A 26,503-nucleotide genomic window follows, 5' to 3' on the forward strand; every position below is an offset into this window, starting at 1 on the left:
AGGACAAATAAATACATTATAATTATTTACTAATATTATTAATGGATGCTTAAAAAAACATTTTTATAATAAACTATAATGTATTAAACATTTTGTCTTTTAATTTTTTTTACTTAATACAAGAGTCGTTTTACTTATAATATCTAAATATTAACTTTCCTTTTAGAATTTAACCATTTTTATATGCATAATTGAAACATGAATAGATATCTTCCTATTAGAAAAAATGAAAAATTGTTTATTTATTATAAACTAATCTACCATATCATAGATAACTCCTCTTATTGACTTTTCAACTTTTATAACTATTTAATATAGGATCTTTATTTTCAACTTAAATAAATAATAATACATAAAATATATTTAAATACATTAAGAACATCATATTTTACTAGAAAATAATTTTATATTTTTAAAAACTAACAATATTTTACTAGAAAATGAGGATTATTAAAATATAAATATAAAATATAAAAAATTATCTAAATTGTACAATTTTCAAAATTTTATTTTATTAAAAAAATACATTATTTTTTCTACATATAGTAAATTTTTTAAATATAAATATTAAATAGACTATTTAATATCTTATATAAAAAATTTAAAATGCTTTAAATCATATTAAAATAATACTAAATTTAAACCAAAGAATAATTTTAGTTTTAAACATACTATTTTAATTAATTTAATAAATAAATATTTTTTACTATAGTTAAAATAATATATATAAATATATAATTAGTTATGTGGCAAATAGTAGCTATTATTTATTTTCCAACCGGCAGTTCCTTTTCTCAGATTTTTACTTTAAAAAACAATAAAAATCCAAGAAAATTATAGCAGACCAATTTTTAAAAGGATTATAGTTATAATAAATGAATTTAAAAATATCCACTTCAAAACTGTAGGAATAGTTTACTTAAAAAAAAAAAAAGAAAACAAAACATTAGTAATAAAGTAAAACATAAATTAGTTTTCTATGCACGTTAAATCATTAAAATATTAGAATGGCTAAAAAAACTAAAGACGGACAGAAAGGGGGAAAAAAACCTCATCTTCTGCCCTCTCATGGCCGTTGAGGAAAAAAACAATGCCCGTTGAGGAAATAGCAATGACCGTTTTAAAAAAACAATGGCCGTTGAGAAAAGCAGATTTCACCTCTTTATATAGCGATTTAGAAGTAGAACAGATTGTAAATCGTGTGTCTTCTATTTTCTTAATAGTTTTTTTTAGTGTTTGATTTGCTGTTTGCTTTTGGCGTGGCCATGCCTGACTGTTGATTTTGAATGTTAGATTGAACTGCATTTTTTTGGTATTTTGTGTGGTTTTTTCTGGTTGTTGATCATTTTTCAATCGGCATGGAGGTAGGCAGCAGCGAGAATTCTACTTTGTAGAGTGGATGATCGAAATGCAGTGAATAAGTAAGTTTTTCTGATCATACTTGTCAATATAACCTCTTTCATTCTTTATTTATTCAGATGAGGGTTAGGTCAATTACAGAATTCTTATTTAGAGAATGCTACATAGCCTCGAAACGCAGGTTATGGCGAAAGTAAAATAGACGTCAAATCGGGATCCTGTAAACACTTTTAACGAGATAAAATGTTTTCAATTTTTGGATTTCTTTGCTTGCAACACCCAAAATTGTTTTCAGTTGGGAATGGATATAATTGACTTCAATCAATTTGGGATGTTCGATGTTTTAATTTGGTTCATAATTCGTGCCTCCTTTTGATTTTCAGTGACTTCAATGAATTTGAGATGTTTGATGTTTAATATGGTTCATAATTCATGCCTGCTTTTGATTTTCCAACTTTTCTGTTTTAGGTGTTTGTATTCTCTGTACTACTAGTATTAGTAATTATAAGGCTTGAATTCTCATGCTAATCTTGATCTTTTGCAGACATCTATTGAGAAAGCTCGCATAAAAGAATGGTTGCCATCTGCAGACAGTTTAATGCTGGCTGTTGACAAGTTTCTCGCTCAGAATTCCATGGATAGCTAACAGGTATGTAGGCCAATTTCCTTGAATTTTGATTCTTTTAATTCTGGTGTGAGCCCTGTTTTGAGAAGTTGAGATACTCATGAACATTTAGTAAGTTTTAGAGGTTGAATCTCGTGAGAACAGTTTATCTTTGATGATAATGATGCTTTTCCAAATCAGAGATGTAATATCTTTAAACAGTAATTTGAATTATGGATGAATTACAGAACTCTAAGAAAAGTGTGTCATCTAATTTAGAGGGCAGAATTTATGAAGCCAGTTGATGGTTGTTTTCATTTTAATAGTTACTTTAAGATGTACCTGGAGAGACTCGTCATACTTTTTACTGTTCAATACTTCAAAGATATAGGCAAAGGATGCATATGGTTCCAACTAGTTGTCTGTTAGTGTTGTTTAAGAAGTTACCTTGGCTCTCTTACATCTTAATGTGAACAGTTATCTGATATAGGCAAAGGATGCATATGGTTCCACCTAGTTGTCTATTAGTGTTGCTTAAGAAGTTACCTTGGTTCTCTTACATCTTAATGTGAACAGTTAGTTGTCTATTAGTGTTGCTTAAGAAGTTACCTTGGTTCCCTTACATCTTAATGTGAACAGTTATCTGATTTTTTTGGGTTGTTGTGATATTTCTTACCTCACTGAATCTTCCTGGCACTGCCAACTTCAATTTGAACCTTTCCCTATTATATCTTAATGTAGAAGGCATAGATTCTAATTTGTAGATGTTTTTCTTTGTGTTCTTTTGTGTGTTTACATTTTATTAGTATTTTCCTTAATATTATGAAACAAAATAAATCAGGGGAAACGTTATTTAAAATATACATGATTCTTTTAAAGTTCTATTAAATGAAATCTCACTTGGAATAAAGAGTGTGGTAGAGTGCATAGTATAGCTGAACAGAAAATGAATATTGTTGAAACTTGACAATGATAGCACATACGATAAAGTATTTGGCCTATTCTCTTTTTATAATCAATGAGACAAATTCACACGTGCTTCTATCTTTATTTTAACAATTATGTACTGGACCGCACTATTTTATTATGATAGTTGATTTCAGTAAGACCCTTGGCAATTGACTTCTGAAAATACCCTTCATTTACTGTTAGATCTGTCACTTGTGTAAGCAAGAAGTAGGTCTTTCCTATAGAAACCACCAACACAAGATACTAAAATTCAAATGATTGCAGCACAGGAGACTACAAGCTTATGTGATTTTTTGGTCAAACTTCTATTCCCAAGGGCCCCACTTGGTTAGTTTTCCTAATATTTAATTATTAAGAGTTCTAGATTTGGTTAGATTCCTATGTCTAATTTTTCAGGCTGATCGATAAGAGAAACCATTATTGCCGAATATTCGTCTCCCCTTGAAGTCTAGTTTTGACAATGAGAGAATGAGGTAGCGAGCTTCCTTGCCAACTCTGAAGGATTTTGTGTGCTGACAGTGGCCTCTTCAGTATATGATGGCTTGCAGGATATTGATTTAAACCTTTTACAGAGAATGTGTCTTATGTTCTGTATGCCTGTTATTCATTGCCTTGTGTAATGAGATGTAGATTGTCTTGAGATAATTTCATGTGTGTTTAGTGAAAATTTGACCAGGGATAACAGACATGACTTCGTTTTAATGAGATAAAATGCCATCAAGTTTTGGATTTCTTTGCCTGCAACAATTAAAATTGTTTTCAGTTGGGAATGGATATAATCGACCATGATTATGTGGATACCCTGTAGCCGAAGCCAAATCCTTTTCAGTGACTTCAATGAATTTGGAATGTTTGATGTTTGATTTGGTTCATAATTCATGCCTCCTTTTGATTTTCTAACTTTTGTCTCTGTTTTAAGTGTTTGTATTCTCTGTAATAGTAATTATATAAGGCTTGAATTCTCATGTTAATCTTGATCTTTTGCAGAAAGGCAGCATGAAAGAATGGCTGCCCTCTTGAGACGATCTAATGCTGGCAGTTGACAAGTTTCTCACTGAGAATTCTGTGGATAGCAAGGTATGTAGATTGTACACTGGCCAATTTCCTAACTTTTGATTCTTTTAATTCTGGTGTGAGCTCTGTTTTGAGAAGTTGAGATACCCATGAACATTTAGTAAGTTTTAGAGATTGAATCTTGTTATGACAGTTTATCTTTGATGATAATGATGAATTCCCAAATCAGAGATATAATATCTTTTAAAAGTAATTTGAATTATGGATGAATTACAAAGCTCTACAAAAAGCGTATCATCTAATTTAGAGGGCAGAATTTATCAAGCCAGTTGATGGCTATTTTCACTTTAAGATTTATGTCTCCACCCAGTTGCCTCTCTAGAAGAAAGGTTATTCTGTAGCATATTACTATAGGCTGGGTAGATTGAATTCTGCTATGCCCCAAAGAGACTTTCTCAGAAAATAATTTAGAAGAGATTCAAATGTAATGTTGCAGTCATTTATGATCAAATTTGTGGAGGTAAATATGTCAATCCAATCAGTATTGGGGCTGTCTTCCAGTGCTGTAATTTTAAGGAAATCATTCCGACATCCATACAATCTTCAAAAGTCATGTGAAAGAGAGGGTTGTTCACAATTGATAGTTTGCTTATTACCAACCCTTTGCAGTCATAGGATTGAATAGCCTGCGTGCACATTTATGTTAAAATCAAAGTTCCTAAAAATACCCTTAACATAAATTATACTCTACTACCAAAACAGGTGATATATAAGTCAACATTTACCGTTGGTCTATTAGTGTCTTTACAATATGCCTTCTTTGAAAAAGGCCAGAGTACAAGGAATTAGTTACAATAAGACCCAACAATTGTTGAACAAGTTGAAGCATTTCAAAGACCGTTAACAAAACTTAAAGAAAAATTGAATCTAAATATATTTCAAGGACCTCACTTGAGATTATAAAATTGTATATCGACCAATAGCTCTTACACACTTACATGAATAGTTTTTGTCTGGCATTGAAGAAGTCACCATGCTTCCTCTTGTCCATTAGTAGTACCACTTCTAGTCAGAGTAAAATATTGAAGTTGATGAAAATAAAACCATGTCAATTTATTGTTCCAATTCGCTGGGTCTAGAGGTGCAACTATGGTTCCCTTCACTTGCAAAGTATAGTAATCGGACTTCATTAAACTGTAAATTTAAATGTTATAAAAAATTGATTCCAAGAAAATGTGTTTGTTTCCATGATAAGCAGCATATTACTGTTCTTTAAGAAGTTATCTTACTTTTTCTCTTACATCTTAATGTGACCAACTTATCTGATTTTTTTGGTTGTTATGATATTCCTTAATTGAAACTCAATCTGAACCTTTTCATATTACATCTCAATGTAGAGGTTATGAAACAGTATGAGCAAATAGAATAGATGCTAATTTCTATATGTTTTTCTTTGTATTCTTTTGTTTTTTAAAATTTAATTATTATTTTCCTTACTATTATAAGACAAAACAAATCAGCGGGGAACATAGGAGGTGGTCCTTAATCGCAGATTACATGTGGGTATCACTTGTGCTTCTCATTGTTTTGCAGCTTTGCTCATGGTCCTCTGCAAAGAATCAAGGGTGAGAGGGTTTGAATGAATACATTATAGGTATTTATTGGTTTTTTGAGGGAGTTTGAATGAAGAGTGAGATTTGCAATTTGACTGGATTTCTAACAGATCAGTTTGTTTTTCATTAAATTCTCTATTAGATTTTTTATGTCCATTTGGTGTATGATCTTGAATTTTTTAATTCACATTTTTTTTTTTGAATCCACGTGCTAAGACATCATTTCATCATTTCAAATTATTAAAATATCTGGAAGAAAATTTAAAGGAAAATATTAATGCTTATATCAGAATGCTAATATTTAGATGGTAATTTATATTCCCTAGCACACAGGCACCTAGCTAAGTCATCCCCTGCTCCTGCTGCTTCAAATTGTTCTCTATACTAGTGACAAGTGATTTGAAGATAATATTCCCTAGTTCCACTTGTCTGATTAATTACGTCTTTCTCTACATCTTCTTGTTGATCTGCTTTAGTATGTAAAAAACAATTGATCTCCCACGAATAGCAGTCATGCGGTTCCTCTATAAATGCAATTATACTGATACAAGAATGCTATTTATTTAGACCACTTTTAAATTTTTTTATAAAATTGTATGTGAAGATTATAATATAATTTCGATATTAACTTTCTTTCTTTACAGTTGTGGTTTTTGCATAATTAGTTTAGGCTTTATAAGTAGGAGACTAGTTTTTGCCCTGTATATACTATTACTATTTTTTTCAAAAATATAAAACATTATCAAATGTTAAATGTGTATCACTATTATTATTAAAATACATATTTTCCACACTTAAATGCTATTTTTTTTATTAGTTATTACTATTTTTGCTAGTGGGTTAAACATTTTTAAAAATCCATTGAAATTCTTTTATTGCTATGTGAAAGGAAAGTGGCTTAAATTAAGGACAAGCATTTAATTTGGCCTTAATGGTTGCATTATATTCATTATATTCATGAAACTTCCGCCATATATGCATTTTATTGTGGATTGCATTTCATGCCCAACTCAGTGATTAAAAGTTATTATTTTTATAAGTTTAAATTTATTATATTCAAATTTAATTATAAAATGTATAGTTAAATATTTTTTCATGATTTGATTGGGTGAATCATTTTGAGTCTTATATGCGCATGATTGAAGTTAGATATTTTTAATATTTTTATTTGTGAATAAGTTAATTTAGATGTTTATACTTTCAATATTCTATTTTTAAAAATTAATTATTTTCATTCAACTAAAATAAAAAATATTATCTATACTTATATTATATAATATTTTAAGAAACATTATTGTATATTATTATTATTAAAATATTTTTTATTTTCATATTATAATTTATTTATAATAGTATATATGATATATATGAATAGAATTTAACTATATAAGATTTGTGTTGATTAAAATATTTTATATATTATAATAAATTTATTATTTTAACATTAGATTTATACTAAAAACTATTAAAACTTAAGGCAAGTACTAAGTCATTATATGACACTTGTTTTATATTTCATACTTGTTTTAGTGGTTTAAACATTTTTGAAAATTTATTGAAATTCTTTTATTGCTATGTGAAAGGAAAATGGCTTAAATAAAGGACCGGCATTTATTTTGGCCTTCGTGGTTGCATTATATATGCATTTTATTGAGTAGCAATATATGCATTTTATTGTGCATTGCATTTCATGCTTATTAAAACTTATTGTTTTTATGAGTTTAAATTTATCATTTTCAAATTTAATTATAAAATGCATAGTTAGATGCAAGTTTTTTCACTACATAATTTCTATTAAGTATTTTTTGATAATTTGATTGGGTGAATTGTTTTGAGTCTTATATGTGCATGATTGAAGTTAAATATTTTTATTTGTGAATAAGTTAGTTTAGATGTTTATACGTTCAATATTCTAATTTTTAGAATTAATTTATTTCATTCAACTAAAATATTTTTAAAAATTAGCTATACTTATATTATATAATATTTTAAGAAACACTATTATATATTATTATTAAAATATTTTTTATTTTCATATTATAATTTATTTATAATAGTATATATGATATATATGAATAGAATTTAACTATATAAGATTTGTGTTGATTTAAATATTTAATATACTATGATAAATTTATTATTTTAACATTAGATTTATAATAAAAATTATTAAAACTAAGGTAAGTACTAAGCCATTATATGCACTTGTTTTATATTTCATACTTGCTTTCTAGGATACTAACAAAGCTTTGGTATTTTTTTGGGTTGGGTTAGAGATAAGTAAAACCAATGAAAACAATAAATACTTGTCCTTCCTAACTTCAAATTACATTAATTCTAACTAATAATAATTAATGTAATTGAAGTACTATAGTCAAGAACAGAAAAAAAAGAGTTCATTACTAAATAGAAAACAAATGATATAGTCAAGAACAGAAAAAAAAGAGTTCATTACTAAATAGAAAACAAATGATATAATGAGAATTTGTCTTGCTAGTCTCAATTTATATTAAAGTTTGAAATAGACAATTATTATAATCAAAGCAGTACAATCAGGAATGAAAAAGAGTAGGAAAAAAAAATTGACAATTTCTCGTCCAAATCTCAGATTGGACCAAATTTATTTCACATTGATCATGACTGCTATGATTGAAGCTCTATAGCCTTGAAAGATTCCATCACCAAAATGAAAAAGAACCAAGTCAATAACAAATTGTCCTCCGATTTGTATTTGACTAGAAGTTTTAGCTGGATGGCTCTTATAGATCTACTCCTTCTATCATCTGAGCATAAGCTGGAAAACAGAAAAGTTGTCACATTAAGTCAAATGATTTCATACCATGACACCTACGAACAAAATGCAAAGAATAGTATCAGAATGGTCCTGGCATGTGAGAAATAGAGATATGAATCAAAGATTATGGTAATCTCTTACTTAATCTGATAGAGTAAACTCTATACAAATAGAACAAGAAGACACAAAGATTTCTCTTTTTACCATTCAGATTTCTTGTTCTAGATACATTGTCCAAATCCATTTTAGATCATTACTAGTGTGCAGAACTATTGATATACTTTTATCATGAAGGCTCAGTTTATCTCTAAAATCTCAGTAGAATTTATCCATGATACTATGTTTGACTGATTCATTCAACAGATATCTGTTCTAGTGTGACCGCTTGCTCAAGAAGCATTGGATGACAGAACAAAATAAACATATTCAATAGATAAAAATCCAAATCCAAATCCATTCTTCCTTAAGGAATATGTAAACTATCTTATATGCAACAAATCATAATGAAGATTTTTTAATGACAACTTGCATATACATTTCCAAAATGATTGGCCCAAAACCAACTATATATTGCAGTTAAATTACTTTTGTCATTTAAATAAAAATGCTACTAAATATCGACTCTAAAGCTGAGGACAACTCAAAAGGTGAACTGTTACATAGAAGCATGTGAGTCACTTCACAAAATGGTGGTTTGTCTTGCTAATGTCATAAGACATTGTAGGATAAAGGGAAGCTGCATGCAGATGCTCAATATTGTAGTGTCCCAATATATTCTGAGTAAGAAGGAAGCTGCGTTCAGATGCCCAATCAATTGGATGCAATAAGTAAAGGTATGAACAGAGGTGACTGCACTACAAGTAAGGTTGATATCAACAAGAGTTGAGGTAAATATGGACTTGGTGTGGAAGATAAAATACATGGGAAATTGTTAGGGAGAAAAAGTAATGAAGTTAACATTGTTGCAGAAAGTACATCTGATAAATTTCTATTTACATCTGAACAAACCATTGTTCACATGGAATTTCAATTGCCTGCTTTACACTCTGTAGAGTTGCTATCATCTTAGTTGTGTTCCTCTACATCTACATATACAATGTGTGGTTCAGTGCAATTAAAGTGGTGCACAAAAAGGCCTATGCTTGCCAACATAATAGCAATTGTAGTTCCCGTCAGCAATTCAGTCACTTTTTATCAATGTGTTACGTTTGGTGCATTCAGCTTTGGTTTTCGATTGGAAAAAAAATGTTTAAGTTATGACTTTTATATTTTGGATTGTTAATGTCATGATTATGGGTGTTCATTCCAAGGATCTTTTAAGGTGTTTTGGTGCCAGTTGAACTCAATATAGATTATGATCGATGTTGTTGTAGTTACATTAAGCAAAGGAGATGAAAGCTCCTTAGATTTACACACATAATGTTTTTAAGAAAACACCCAATTATTTTGCATTCTTTGGCATACAAGCATTCTCTTCACAAATTCAGCAACTAGGTTAATGCAAGATGTGAACATTTATTCTACACATTTATCTTGAAAAGCAGTACAGTTTACGTAATATGTGTCAATTTTCAACTTGTGTTAACAGGCAATGATGTGGAAGGCTAAAAACCTCCTGATAGAACTGTATATTGTAGTTAAATTAAATCTGTTGTCAAAATTTATATATTCGGGACCCTGTATGTCACAATTAAATTTTTCATCGAGGTGGAGTTCGTTGCTTAAAGAAATCTTCATGAAAGGCTCCAAAAAAAATGTAATAATTTCAAGAAACTAATGGATCCTTTCACAAAGCTTTTGGGAAAAATTAATGTGCTTCTGAAGTGTGTTTTTGGATGACTAGGAGTGCTTATGAAGTTTTTTTTTAAATGAATGGGTGGTCATTTTGATAATCCATATCTGCTACCCGTTAATGGGCTTTTGGGGGTTAATTCCAATTTAAAAAAGAGGAGTGAAGTACAGTGGGAGAAGTCAGAGGTGGGGTAGATCAAAATTAATTTCAATGATGCATCCAAGGGCAATACTGGGCTATTGGGTGTACTACATGCGCAAGGGTCAAGAGCTACAATCAGGGGTTTTGAGCAGGAGTCTCCATTCATGGACTCAAATCTACAACTGATTGATATATTTTTTAAACACAAATTCCAGAAGGCTGGGGCCATGGGGTGGATTTCCTTTCGTTTGGATCTTTTATGAAATCTTATATTTTTGTTCACTATGGTGTTGTTGCTTTGCTTGCCAAAAGGCGTAATTAATCTAAATAAGTAGAAAAACATAGTTGGATGTAATTATTGTTGATGAGACTAATTTGACCACCTATTATGTTTTTAACATGCATTACAAGTTTAGCAGTAACATATGGTCTCTATCTAAACCTTACACAGATTTTGCTAATATGGTACTTATGCAATTTGGAGAACAGTATGATATCTGTAGAGAGAATAGTGCAGTACTCACACATATAACATATTTATAGTAATCTTTATCTTCAAGGAAATACAAAATAGTATTATCGAAGAAAGGTGAGATAGAATACTACTGTCATGTCATCCATGAAATAAATGTCATAGTTTCCTTTGAAGAAGGGAAAAAGATCTGCAAGCCAGACCATGTGAACATCGTTATACATGACCTAGTAACCAAGCTCTACTATTCGCAGTAGGTGACGAGGTCTGCGAGATGTGAAATTGAAGAAGCCCTATCGCACAACAATTCAAACCATTAAAAATTACACAAATTTGTCAATGCAACTTATCCTACGAATAAAGCTAATTACATAATGTGTTTATGAAAATTGAATGCATTGAGTAAAACGCTAAAATTATTTAGAGCCTACAAAAGAAAAGTGCTTCTAAATGCATTCTTTATCATGGCATTGCATACACAACTATAAAAGAAAAACTCATTGAAAAAAAATGTACTTAAACATGAACTTGGGATCCAAAGTGATTTGATGCCTGCAGATCAGGAACTGGAGGGATGAGTACAACATGCCTAGGCCATATTTTTATTCACCTTTTAAAGGGTAGCATAATCCTCAGCAATTATGAGAAGTTGGTCTTGAAGTTTTTGCTTACTAATGTTGATCAACCAATTATTGAGAAAGGTCAAGTAAGGGAAGGCAAGGCTTTTAAGGACAAAAATTTCCATCAAAGCATCTGAAATAATTAAAAACAAAATGCATACTAGGTTTGGTTTTTTGTGTGAGAAGTCCGCAAGAATGTGGGCTAACAATGCCTTGTAGAAACAATATTGTTTGCTTAAGGAAAGCTTTCCAATTAGTAACCGCACATGACATTTTAGCTTCCAGGCTTTGTCTCATTAGTTTCTACAATGCTGACGATGTCCCCTCTCTTCTTTGTGCATTCTTCAATCTATATGTCAAAGGAAGTCAAACACAAATTAAGACAATCTCTAAAATGTAGTGCCAAGAACAATGGTAGATTTTGAATTTGAAGAAAGGGAAAAAGATTGTACCTCTGCTAGTAGAATTAGTTTTGGCAAAGATTTCTTACTCCTTACCAGCAATTATGCCCAAGCAAGAGCATCAAAGCCCTTTGAAACCCTTTTACTTTCAAAGCCTATCCTAGCTATGAAACACTATAAAAAAATATGAAAAAACATAGCTATCATGGCCTTGACAAACTAAAGAAGAACAAAATAAAATGAAATTGGAAATAAAGAGAGAATCCAGAGATCTCATACCTCTAACAATGCCATAAGATATTATTGTCCCGATTTCACCCGCAGAAAAAGAAATCTAATTTGATCACAACACAAACACAATAGGATGCAGTAAAAGAATTAATGATGAGATGAATATATTCTATTGTCCTATTTATTACTTGTCCCAATTTAACAGTTTACATGGACTTACCATTGCTTAGGTAAAGCACACTTAATTTAAGTAAAAATTATTCGTAGATAAGGTTAAATATAGATAGATTATGCAGAAACAAGTCTATGAACACCACTGATGACATATGTATGAGGATATTGAAACTAGAATTGTTTATAAAATACAAAATTTATATAATTTATGCCAATAGAAATTGGCATAATGGTTTTCTATGCAGTAGAGTTGTATTGTCTTCAACATATTAATCATTACAAAATTGATTAAAATAGTTTACACTTGACCATAAAAGTTTCAAGTGTACTTTATAAAAGTACGAAGTGTACTTTTAAAAAAGAAAACAAACTATTATGTACAAAATTGGGAAAAGTTTATTGCATTGACATCTACAATAGTCAATTAACTTGCAGTTTTCAATAAATGATTGTGTTAATGAAATTAGTTATAATACAATTTTTAAAAGTCAGAATTCTGTGAAATTGTAACTAACAAAAAAGAGAGCATATGTTCAACTTACATAGTCGTCTTCTGGTACAATGGAAGTGATATTGTTGTTCATTGCAATTGTAAAATTGCTTTTAATTTGAAATGTTTGCAACATGTATACAATTACTGACATGTTTTTCTTGTAGTTTTCAAATGGTATTTTTGTTAGTTTTGGTAAGTGTTGATGAAGGATTTCTCCATGCATATTGCACTCGACAATGTCATCTTCATTTTGTATCACGCATTACAAAGAATGGTTGTAAGCAAAGGTTGTAACTTTCTCACATGCAATGCAATGGGCATTTTTGGTTGTTGAGGATGGTGGCAATGATGATGCCTATTGGCATTGAGTGTAGAGCAATTGGTACGGTGGTAAGTATGAATTTTTATTATGTACAAAATTGAGAAAAGTTGATTGCATCGGCATCTATAATAGTCAATTCACTTGCAGTTTTCAATAAATGATTGTGTTAATGAAATTAGTTATAATACAATTTTTAAAAGTCAGAAATTTGTGAAATTGTAACAAACAAAAAAGAGATAAGATAAGATAAAGATAAGAGAGCATATGTTCAACTTACATAGTCATCTTTTGGTACAATGGAAGTGATATTGTTGTTCATTGCAATTGTAAAATTGTCTTTAATTTGAAATGTTTGTAGCATGTATACAACTACTGACATTTTTTTTTGTAGTTTTCAAATGGTATTTTTGTTAGTTTTGGTAAGTGTTGATGAAGGATTTCTCCATGCATATTGCACTCGACAATGTCATCTTCATTTTGTATCACGCATTGTAAAGAATGGTTGTAACTTTCTCACATGCAATGCAATGGGCATTTTTGGTTGTTGAGGATGGTGGCAATGATGATGCCTATTGGCATTGAGTGCAGAACAACTGGTACGGTGGTAAGTATGAATTTTTATTATGTACAGAATTGAGAAAAGTTGATTGCATTGGCATCTACAATAGTCAATTAACTTGCAGTTTTCAATAAATGATTGTGTTAATGAAATTAGTTATAATACAATTTTTAAAAATCAAAATTCTGTGAAATTGTAACTAACAAAAAAGAGATAAGATAAGATAAAGATAAGAGAGCATATGTTCAACTTACATACTCGTCTTCTGGTATAATGGAAGTGATATTGTTGTTCATTGCAATTGTAAAATTGCCTTTAATTTGAAATGTTTGCAGCATGTATACAACTACTGACATGTTTTTTTTGTAGTTTTCAAATGGTATTTTTGTTAGTTCTGGTAAGTGTTGATGAAGGATTTCTCCATGCATATTGCACTTGACAATGTCATCTTCATTTTGTATCACGCATTGCAAAGAATGGTTGTAAGCAAAGGTTGTAACTTTCTCACATGCAATGCAATGGGCATTTTTGGTTGTTGAGGATGGTGGCAATGATGATGCCTATTGGCATTGAGTGCAGAACAACTAGTACGGTGGTAAGTATGAATTTTTTGTTTTAAAATTGCCAATGAGCTGAAATTTGAATCAAAATTAAACTGCAAATTTTAGTGTTCAATTTAAATGTAATTATAACTGTCTTTAAAAGATGATATGGTTTTGTTTCTTACCTGTGTATTTGAGAAAACAATTTTCTATAAAGTAATTGTTGTAGATGCATCATTGAGAGTGTTAATGAAACTGGATGGTGTTGTTTTAATGTTATTTGTTCTTTTTGGTCCACTTCGTACAACATTCTTCAATAGGAGGAATGGTGTTTGTGTAGATGTAACAATTTCTTCTACTTTTGCATAAGCTTGAGCATGGAATTCAGGAACTGTAACTTGGAAATGTAAGAATTTTGTTAGTTTGTGTAGAAAGGTAATTGTAATACAACAGAAAACATAATCCATTATTTGATGAATGAGTTCCATAGCTTACAATTGTTGTGTCTGATGTACAGTTTCCATCTTTTACATATAGTTGATACTCTTTTAGCATATGTTTGTGTGCTGCAACTAATGCCCTATGTACCAATTGAGTAGTTAGCCTGCGAGTCTATAAGTTTACTTACTGTTGTTTCAGGCATAAACTTTTGTTGCTTGTAGACTCGGTCTATTGTTTCAATTGTTGTTTGTGCAGTGAATTGAAGGCAATAATAAACGTCACCTCTTTTATACTGTGTTTTTTGTTTTAATACAAAATAATTTATATGGACACTTGCTCCAGGCAAAAGGTGGATGATAAACTTATCAATCAGCTGATTGGTAATGTTTGTTGTTATTGTCATTCGGCCTTCACTGTCCATGAGGTCAACATGTACTATTGGTGCTTTTGCTAGGCTTGTTGGATTTTTTGCATAGGCAGGACTATTAGTCACAAGGACATCACCTTCAAAACAAGTTGTAGATTGTACTGAACAAATGTCCATAATGGTGGATATCTTTCTTCTTCCATCTTCAACCTGTGAGAAGATGGGGTTAGTTATTTTATATAATGCATTAATATATAAACTTGTGTAAAAAAAATTAAAACTGTACAATAATTGTTACCTTCTTTCTGATTGTCTACCAGAGCAGTTGTTGTCAGCTTGTTCTAGATTTTCTTCTTCATTTGATGATGTGAATAGAGATCTATGCAATTTATTGAAGAAGAGTATGCAAAGGAAATGAATATTGTAAAAAATCATATTTAAATGCGGTAAAATATGTAGTTGGAAATTAATTATGTCAATACTTTTTTTGTTTCAGTTGCCAATTCGTTGGCTGAGGTGTTTGATTTGAGCATTTTCTTCTTTCCAATTAGAAGATTATGTATCAGAATCATGATATTATCTTAACCAGTTTGAGGTCATGCATGTCATCAGAAAGAATAACTACTATGGTCAAGTATGCAATTACTGTTCATCACAGTTCTTATCAGTTCTAATAAAATCAATAATGTGGAAGATTCTACTTAACTGTATTTGTTTGCTCGTATCCACAATCAAGGTAATGAACATTAGTTTTTCCCTTGTTAATTTTTTCGCCCTTTGCAGTTTAATTTCTATACAGGATGTCTCAAACTATGCCTTATAGGCAGGAGACTATAGTTTTTGCCCTATTTATACTATTACTGTTTTTTTCAAAAAGTCTGAAAACATTATCAAATTTTAAATGTGTATCACTATTATTATTAAAAAAACATATTTTTCACACTTAAATGCTATTTTTTTAATTAGTTATTACTATTTTTGCTGGTGGTTTAAATATTTTTAAAAATTTATTGAAATTCTTTTATTGCTATGTGAAAGGAAAGTGGCTTAAATTAAGGACGACCATTTAATTTGGCCTTAGTGGTTGCATTATATTCATTAAACTTCTGCTATATATGCATTCTATTGTGCATTGCATTTCATGCCTAACTCAGTGATTAAAACTTATTATTTTTATAAGTTTAAAATTATCATTTTCAAATTTAATTATAAAATGTATAGTTAGATGCAAGTTTTTTAACTATATAATTTCTATTAAATATTTTTTCATGATTTGATTGGGTGAATTGTTTTGAGTCTTATATGCGCATGATTGAAGGTAAATATTTTTATTTGTGAATAAGTTAGTTTAGATGTTTATACTTTCAATATTCTATTTTTTCGAATTAATTCTTTTCATTCAACTAAAATATTTTTTTAAAAATAATCTATACTTATATTATATAATATTTTAAGAAACACTATAGTATATTATTATTAAAATATTTTTATTTTTATATTATAATTTATTTATAATAGTATACATGATATATATGAATAGAATATAACTATACAAGATTTGTGTTGATTAAAATATTTTATATCTATAATAAATTTATTATTTTAACATTAGATTTATACTAAAAACTATTAAAACTAAGGCAAGTACTAAGCCATTATATGACACTTGTTTTATATTTCATACTTGTTTTAGTGGTCTAAACATTTTTGAAAATTTATTGAAATTATTTTATTGCTACGTGAAAGAAAAGTGGCTTGAATAAAGGACCGGCATTTATTTTGGCCTTAGTGGTTGCATTATATTCATTAAACTTCTACGATATATGTATTTCATTGAGTAGTCATATATGCATTTTATTGTGCATTGCATTTCATGCCTATTAAAACTTATTATTTTTATGAGTTTAAATTTATCATTTTCAAATTTAATTATAAAATGCATAGTTAGATGCAAGTTTTTTAACTACATAATTTCTATTAAATATTTTTTGATGATTTGAGTGGGTGAATTATTTTGAGTCTTATATGTGCATGATTGAAGTTAAATATTTTTATTTGTGAATAAGTTAGTTTAGATGTTTATACTTCAATATTCTAATTTTAAGAATTAATTTATTTCATTCAACTAAAATATTTTTAAAAAATTATCTACACTTATATTATATAATATTTTAAGAAACACTATTATATATTATGATTAAAATATTTTTATTTTCATATTATAATTTATTTATAATAGTATATATGATATATATGAATAGAATTTAACTATATAAGATTTGTGTTGATTTAAATATTTAATATACTATGATAAATTTATTATTTTAACATTAGATTTATAATAAAAACTATTAAAACTAAGGCAAGTACTAAGGCATTATATGGCACTTGTTCTATATTTCATACTTGCTTTCTGAGATACTCACAAAGCTTTGGTGTTTTTTGGGTTGGGTTGGAGATAAGTAAAACCAATGTAGTTGTCTTTCTCCATTTTCTCCATTATATTCTATGGCTCATTTTGCCTTATGGCTTTCTTGTCTTTTATAATATTTGGGTTTTTTTTTTTGTTCATATGACATCAATATTAGATTTGTATTGTATTGCAACAATCTTATATATTTCTATAAAGGGTTTGTATTTGTTGTAGGGATTCCATTCTCAAGAACACATCAAAATAGAGTTATACAGAGTTCATATTCTTCAAGTAATGAAAATCTCAAGTCATAGTGGTATGTTATGTACTCCTTGGATAAAAATGGTGTTCAACATTGTACTTTAGCAGAGGATGTCTACTCTCATTATGAAATTAATAATACATAGTTTTTCTCATTGTATGGAAGACTCCAAACATCTTCATTTTTCTTCTTTCCGTAATTTTCTATGTTCTGGGCATTTTTTATATTTGTAGTTACTAACTTTCAATTTGTGCTACCATTCAATGTGAAGCTCCTCCGTGGCCACATATCCATTCTCCTCCTTAGGTAGGTACATATTCTTTGACATCTCTTTTTAAAGGAAATATTTTTTAAAGATAGGGCTTTGTTTTCACAGTGAATATTCTAGTGTTTGGCCCATCTTGTAGTAAATTTCATAATTTCTTTCTACTATCCGATTAATCTTTTTTTTTTGCCTTCAAATTTTTTGGCCGATTGTTACATGTGATATTTTGAGGGACAAATTGGTGTATTCAAGTATCTTTTCTCTAAAAGATAAAAACATGGTTTAGTAAGAAAAAAAGGTCTGATGGATTAAGCAAGAGTTAAGTAAGAGTCATGGTCATGAATAGGAAGTTTTTCCACATACTACATCAACTTTTGTTGCATGTGCTAGGACAAAAATGCCCCAAGAATCTGGACACAAAGATGAAGATGAGAATGGAAGTGATGGAAAGTTGATTAAAAATGAAAGCCCTTATTCTTAGGTCTAGTTTGAATAGTTCATCTTTCCAGTTAGTCATCATAAAGGCCTTCTAATTAAGAAATAAATTGAAGAAGTTATCGAAAGAAATGATGCAAAGGTTGAGAGTTCTTTAGAAAAAAATTGAGTTTGGAAGATGTGAAAGTAGATGATCTTGCTAGCCAAATTGGCAGTCTAGGGAAGCATTTAAGTAATGTAGAAGATGTTTTCAAAGGCGTGAAGATTTTTCAGTTCTCATGTAATATTATGATATGGAGCTCATTTGAAACCCTCCATCAAGGTATAGAAAATGTTAAGAGGTATTGATTTTTTTCGACAAAGTTAGATACATGTCTCTGAACAAATAAGTTTTTTGTAGCCGTATAATCTAAGTGTTCTAACATAATGTAGAAAAATCTTTGTAGACTCCATGAAAGACATCAAGTAAACTTTTTTTAGTAACCCCAATAGAACTAAATACCTCCATAGTGCCAATCATTTTCTTATGGATTTCAAAAATAACTTAAACACTAAAGGAGGTAAGTATTAAGCGCCTATAAAAATCCATATTTTTAAGGCTCAAATTATTCTCTTTAAAATGCATGTTCTTATGATGTGGTATTTTTGCACGAGAAGAGGAATTTGTGAGACCAGGAATGATGAGACTTGCATATTTATTTGCAAGTTGTGAAGAACTATAATATTGTGGATTCTAGCCATGCCAATAGTGTTGCCAAATTTGATCATCTGACACCTCTATTATTAATGGTGGGGGGGCTTTTGGATTGTTAGGATTGTCTCTTGCTCTTGTAACTATATTTGATATTCCTCCTTGTCTGTCTGTCATGCTTTCTCTAAAGCTTGCCTCATAGTTTGGAAACAACTAGCCCTTACAATAGCTAGAATACTGGTATTTCATGCAATGTACTATGCAATGATTTTCTAGAGTATTTAGAATACTCGAATAAATAAATCTTGATCTCTATTATTTATATTAGATTATGATTTAAAGAACTTGGTTTGTCACACACAATATTACATTTTATTTCATTATTATCATCAATCTTTCTCAACATATACGTCACCACCCATAATAATTTTTCAGAGGATTTTTTTCAACATTATTCAGTTCGCAATAATCATATTGCCCATCCAACTCGAATATTTATTTTTTATGTTTATTTTCAAAAATTTGTTCATTTATGTTTAAATAACTATTCATGGCGTTTCTCCTTTTCTATTCTTTCCACAGTGATTTTCAGGTAGATATTAATTATTTAAAGGTTTGCAGCCTCCTGTTTAGATGTTAACAATGTCTTCAAAAATATTCTATAAAAGTCCCTCATTTTATATTATTTTATCTGAGCACAAACAACAACAATGGTCTTAACAATTTTTTGTCTAATTGTTTTGGGATTTACCAATACACAACTAAAATATTTTTTCTCTTCATTTTAGGAAACATATGAAGATGTTTTGATGCATTTCTTTACTATTTTCCCTCTTGACAAATGGAGAATATTGTTGCTACTGTCCTTAAAATATTATGGCCTATATTACATATTCCTTTCAATATTGTTGATTTTATCCCAAATAAAAAATTCAGATTTATTCCAAGTTCAAACATTATTATAAATATTTCTTATTTATTAGATTCTATTTTGCAATGAAAGATGAATTTTGCTTAATAGACAAATATGATTATTGGTTTTTTACACACAACATAACTTCCCTTTTCTATTCAACATTAATTTCTCCAACAATTTCAACTGCGAATATATATTGAAATAAGTATATACAATTATTTTATTATTGTCTATCTTAAAATAAATTTATTTACAATAACTAGTATTAATTTTGTTTCCATAAAATTGTTTGCAAGAAATGCATTGGATCTTATCCACACTATATATTTGTAAATTATGTTCTAATTACATACTTATAGATTAATATTTTTAAATATATATATGATTAATATAAAATTTGACAAATCAATCTCTAAAACAATCATTTATTTTTTCACCAAAAGGCGGGGACTCTAGCTCTTGCAGAGCCCTTGTTTTATTTATTTTGGAAATAAGATATACTAGGCCATATTCATAAAGGTATGTTATTTATTTGTTTTACAACTTTTTATATTTTAATCTGTAGTTATATGAACGGATTTCTAGTTTTTGTTTGTTGCAATGTATTTTTATTTGGTTGTAGAAAGGTTAAAGTCTAAAAAATAGCATACTAATTTGTTGAAATATTATTGGTTGCCCATTTTTTCTATTTTCTACAAGTCTCTTGAATTTCATATTCATAGTTTTGAGATATATGTTTATATTTATCTCGGAAGTATTTCTCCATAATAATTTAAGTGATTTAAAAATAAAAGTCATGAGGTAATGTTATGTAAAAATATGTGTATCTTATTGTAAATAGATTTATATACTGGTGAATGCCTAACGATACGATTATAATTAATAAAGAGTATTTTGTAGGAGGGGCATAAATGCCTGTCCGCAAACTCTTGAGGATGGTCATGGACATCCTTCAAGAGGTCTTTCTTGTTCTCTTTTTACATTACTTCTAGTTGATTGTATAAACTTTAATTTAAGTAATAATTTTTATAATCAAATATATGGTTTTTAAATTTTTATGTTAAATAACCTTGCTACTCAATTATAAGTGGTTTGCTAATTAAACAATAACTACATTCCCTTACATTTACAAAAATTTCTTATTCACAAAGCTAGTGAATAATGAATGAATGTAGGAATAAATCCATATATATATATATATATATGAAGGTATGTATGAGTGAATGTATGCATTAAGGTTTGAATGAGGGAATAAATGAATGGAATGTATCAATTAATAAATACATGCATGTATTGATGAATGAATGAATGAATGAATGAATGTATTGATGTATGCATATATGAAGGTATGAATGAAGGAATATATGAGTGAGTGAGTGCATGGATAAATGTATGACTAAAGGAATGAATGTATTAATATGTGCATTATAATTGGATGGTTGTATTAATTTATGAATCTATGAAATTATGAATGAATGGATGTTTGTATGTATAAAAATATGAATGGTGGAGTAAATGAATGAATGAAGGTAGGGGTACATGAATGAATTTATGTATAAAGTATGAATGATTGAATTAATTTATATTTTATGGGTGAATGAATGTTTATATGTTTGTAAGAAAGTATGCATGAAAGAATAAATGAATGTATGTATAAAGCTATGGACAAATAGATCTAATATATGAATATAGGTATGGATGAATGAATGAATGTATGAAGGAATCAAAGTATTGTAAATGTAAGGGTATGACGGAATGTATGAACGTGTGCACATGAATGAATGTAATGGATGAAAGAATGTAAGTATGAAGGTATGAATGTGTGGATGAATGATGAAGGAATCAAGGTATTGTAAGTATGAGGGTATGAAGGAATGCATGAATGAATGTATGAAGGAATGCACATGAATGAATGTAATGGATGAAAGAATATAAGCATGAAGGTATGAATGTGTGGATAAATGAATGAATTCTAAGTATGAGGGTATGAAGGAATATATGAATGAATGTCTGAAGGCATACACATGAATGAATTTAATGGATGAAAGAATGTAAGTATGACAGTATGAATGTGTGGATGAATGAATGAATTGTAAGTATGAAGTTATGAAGGAATAAATGTATGAAGGCATGCATGAAAGAATAAATGAATGTATGTATAAAGCTATGGATGAATGCATCTAATATATGGATGAATGAATGAATGTATGAAGGTGTACATGAATGAATGTAAGTATGAAGGTATGAATGTGTATATGAATGAATGAAGGTATCAAGGTATTGTAAGTATGAAGGGTTGAAGAAATGAATGTATGAAGGTGTGCATGAATGAATGTAATGGATGAATGAATTTAAGTATGAAGGTATGAATGTGTGGATGAATGAATGTATGAAGGGTACAAATGTGTCAATGAATGAATGAAGGTATCAAGGTATTGTAAGTATGAAGCTATGAATGTGTGGATGAATGATGAAGGTATCAAGGTATGTAAATATGAAGGTATGAATCAATGTATGAATGTATTAATGAGTGGATGAATGTATGAAGGTGGTTAATGTATGGATAAATAAATGATGTATGAAGCTTTGAAAGAATGTATTAAGTTATAAATGGATGAATGAATGAATGTTAGTATGTATTAATGTATGGATGAATGTTTGTTTGTATGGAAGAATGCTTGTATGTAGGAATAATCAAATGTATGAATGAATGAAGGAATGGATGAATGACAGTATAAAGACATGTATGTATTAAGAAATGTGTATGTATGAAGGAATGGATGTGTGTGTGTGTGTGTGTGTGTGTGAAGGCATGAAAGCATGGATGAGCAGATGTACCTATTGATGAATCAAAGTATGTATGAAGGTATGGATGAATGTGTGTACTAAGATATGAAGGTATGTATGAATGAATGTGTGAATGTACGAAGTTCTGAATGAATAAAGTTACGAATGTATGGATGAAGAAGTGAAAGTATGAATGAATGCTTGAAGTATGGAGGTATGGATTAATGACTAAATGTATGAAGATATGTGTATATGAATGTGTGTATGTATAGATAGATAGGTAGCTAGATGATGCAGGAGCATCCAGAGGTATAAGGGCAATCCTGTGTCACCCAAAAAAATGTACTTAGACTTAGTTTCTATTTTATGTCTTTGCATTTTTGGATACCCATTTGGCTCAAATAAAGGTTCCAACTCTCATAGTTCAACTATCAGTGCATTTAAAAATCCCAAAAAAATAGGAGCATGCAATTTGACCATCATTTTGGTGACCTAGAAGGTGTGAGTTGGCCAGATGAATGTAATCAAGATTTAGAGCATTCTAGAAAAAGAATCAGGTCAAAAGGCCCCACGGTTTGAAAGTTATTACAGTTTTTCGGGTTTTGGAGACCCCCTAAGAATGCTTCAGAGTCAGGTTTGGGGCATTAAATGACCTCGAAAAGGGTCAAAAAATGGAGGACGAGCGAAGCTGGTCCATAGGGCTATAGAGCACTTCGAGAGCTTTCCGAAAATGTAAACGGTTCGTCAATCGGAGTTACGGTTCAAAAGTTATGCCTCCCGGAAGTTCGGCTACCGTTTCTGGATTCTTCTAGAATTGCACCGACTTCTAACGCAGCTTCCAGAACCTTCTATCTTGTCGGTGGATGCCTACTAGCACTTTCTAGAATGTACTCCTAGTCCTTAACCCTCTGGGGTCTATTTAAGGAGATTTCTGGCATTGTAAAAGGCAGTTCGGATTGGAGCTTGAGAGGAGGTGCTAAAAGGAGAAATATTCTCCAAATTTATGCTATTGTAAGCCCGCAGGGCATGTTTTGAGTTTATTTTCTCTGCACTGTTTGTACCAGCTTAGTTTCTCAGTTAATATAATTTCCCCTTTCTATTGTGTCTATTCTGGTTGTTGGGTTGTGTCCCCATCAAGTGGTATCAGAGCGGGTTTTCCAGAGTGTGTAGACAGAGCGCCGACTGTGAGGCAGTTTGCACCAGGACTGTGTGGTTGTGGGTTCGAAGATGCCTCCACGAAGAGAGCGTGGTGGAAGGGCCAGAGCTGTTGATCCTGAGGAGGTTAGAGCCCTCCAGAGACAGGTACAAGCATTTCAAGAGGAGCTTCGTAGAGGAGCAAATATTGCCGCAGATGACAATAGTGAGGATGACAATGAAGAGGAAGTAATGGAAGTTGACGGGGAAGTTCTGAATCCTGTAGAGGAAAGGCTTTTTAGGGCCATTTCTAGGTTTGGGAAAAGACCTACAATTGAAGTGGGTATATTTTCGGGAAATTTGAAACCAGATGAGTTGATCGATTGGATCAATGAACTGGACGAATACTTTGAGTATGAGGATATAAGGGACCCAGATAGGGTTAAGTTTGCAAAGGCAAAACTAAAAGGCCATGCCAAAATCTGGTGGCAAGAGATTCAACTGGAAAGACTTAGAAGAGGAAAGGAGAAGATCACAAGATGGGATCGCATGGTGGACAAATTGAAGAAGCAGTTCATTCCTGTGCACTACGAGCTTGATCTGTTTAAGAAGATGCATGGGTTAAAGCAAACAGGAAGATCAGTCCAAGAATATACAGAGGAGTTTTACCGACTCCTGATTAGAGCGGGGCATGCAGAAGCAAATAAGGAGAAGGTTGCTCGTTATATCAGTGGGTTACGACCTAGCATCCAGGAGGAATTAAGTCTAGTAAGAATGACCAGCGTTGAAGAAGCATACCAGTTTGCCCTACGAGTTGAAGAGAAGCTGAGTAAAAGGTTTGAAGGAAGACAAAGAGGGCGAGGTCAAGGAGGAAGGGGAAGCGGTAGATCATCTGGAGGCCGCAATGAAACTCAAAAGAAAAATGAAGATGAGGGTACTAGCAGGAACCAGAGGAATGAGGGTTTCAACCGCTCCCGTGATCAAGATTTTGGAAATCAAAGAGGAAGAGGTAGAGGACGTGGGCAAGGAAGAGGAGGCTTCCGTGGTACCTGTTTCCATTGCAATGAAGAAGGTCATCGTGCCTTTGAATGCCCTCAACGACAAGGAAGGACAGATAGGAGAGCTGAGGGCCAAGCTAGGGTTGCTCATGTGGATGAGGATGCACAATCATCACATTCAGAGGATGCAGAAAGAGGAGAGACCTTGGTAAATGAAAGAGTCCTACTAAGTGGTGAAAATGAACCAGGACAACGGAGGAGTTTGTTCCGTACCAGATGCAAGTGTGAGGATAAATGTTGTGATGTGATCATTGATGGTGGTAGCACTGATAACTTGGTATCCGAAGAGATGGTCTCTAAGCTGAAGCTCAAGAGGGAGAAACATCCCCAGCCCTATCGAATTTCTTGGGTAAAAGATGATCATAAGGTCCTGGTAAGTGAACAATGTTTAGTAAAATTCAAAATTGGGAGTTACCATGATGAAGTTCTTTGTGATGTTATTTCGATGGATGTTTGCCATCTATTGTTGGGTAGACCATGGCAGTTTGATAGACATGCAATACATGATGGACATGCAAACACATACTCTCTGATAAAGGATGGAGTTCGCCACAAATTGAAGCCCATGAAAAAGGAAGGTGAAAAGGTATGTAGCAGTGCTAGGATTTGTCTTGTTGATGGAAGGAAGTTTTTAGATGGCATGAAACATCAGCGCATGTGCTATGCTTTGATTCCTAGAAAAGATAAAGAAGGTAGTAGTGAAATACCATTTGAAGTTTCAGATTTACTAGGAGAATTTGGAGATATTATCTCTGATAATGTTCCAGATGGATTGCCACCAGTAAGGCAAATCAGTCATCAAATAGATCTGATTCCAGGAGCTAGTTTGCCTAACAAGGCTGCTCACAGGATGACTCCTACTGAAACAGAGGAGCTAAATAGACAGGTTCAGGAGCTGTTGAGGAAGGGCTTGATTCGAGAGAGCCTGAGTCCATGTGCAGTACCTGCAGTACTCGCACCAAAAAAGGATGGAGAGTGGAGGATGTGTATAGATTCCCGAGCTATAAATAGGATAACCATCAAGTACCGATTTCCTTTGCCAAGGATGGATGATCTTATGGACTACTTGAGTGGAGCTGAGTACTTCACAAAGATAGATCTGAAGAGTGGTTAGCATCAGATACGGATTCGAGAAGGAGATGAGTGGAAAACAGCCTTCAAGACCAAGGAGGGTCTTTATGAGTGGTTAGTCATGCCCTTTGGATTGACGAACGCCCCAAGCACCTTCATGCGGCTCATGAATGAGGTACTTAAGAAGTTCTTGGGAAAATTTGTTATTGTCTATTTGGATGATATTTTAATTTTCAGCAAGACTTTGGAAGAACATTTACTGCATATTCGTAGTGTCTTTGAAAGGCTAAGGGAAGAGAAACTATTAATTAATCTAAAGAAGTGTGTCTTTGCAAAAAGGGAGTTAGTCTATTTGGGATTTGTTATATCGCCTGAAGGTCTCAAAATGGATCCAGAGAAGGTAAAAGCCATCTTGGAATGGCCTACTCCAAGTTCTGCTACTGAGGTAAGATCATTTCATGGTCTGGTTAGTTTTTACAGGAAGTTTATTAAGAATTTCAGTGGCATATGTGCACCCCTAACTGATACAATAAGAGGGGATAGAAAAGAGTTCAAATGGACTG

At 31.0% G+C, this 26,503-nt stretch overlaps 1 long non-coding RNA gene across 1 annotated transcript; it reads left to right on the forward strand.

Annotated features, from left to right (window-relative positions):
* Nucleotides 1–1,019: 1,019 nt before the first annotated feature.
* LOC149552950 (uncharacterized) lies at nt 1,020–5,713 on the forward strand. Its single transcript, XR_016353383.1, has 4 exons — nt 1,020–1,421; nt 1,904–2,008; nt 3,920–4,009; nt 5,540–5,713. It is a non-coding gene; the product is annotated as an uncharacterized LOC149552950 (long non-coding RNA).
* The last annotated feature ends 20,790 nt before the right edge of the window (nt 5,714–26,503 follow it).

Source organism: Cupressus sempervirens, chromosome 6 (genome assembly GCF_028749045.1).
Source record: "Cupressus sempervirens isolate cs-2001-9-10 chromosome 6, ASM2874904v1, whole genome shotgun sequence".
NCBI lineage: Eukaryota > Viridiplantae > Streptophyta > Pinopsida > Cupressales > Cupressaceae > Cupressus > Cupressus sempervirens.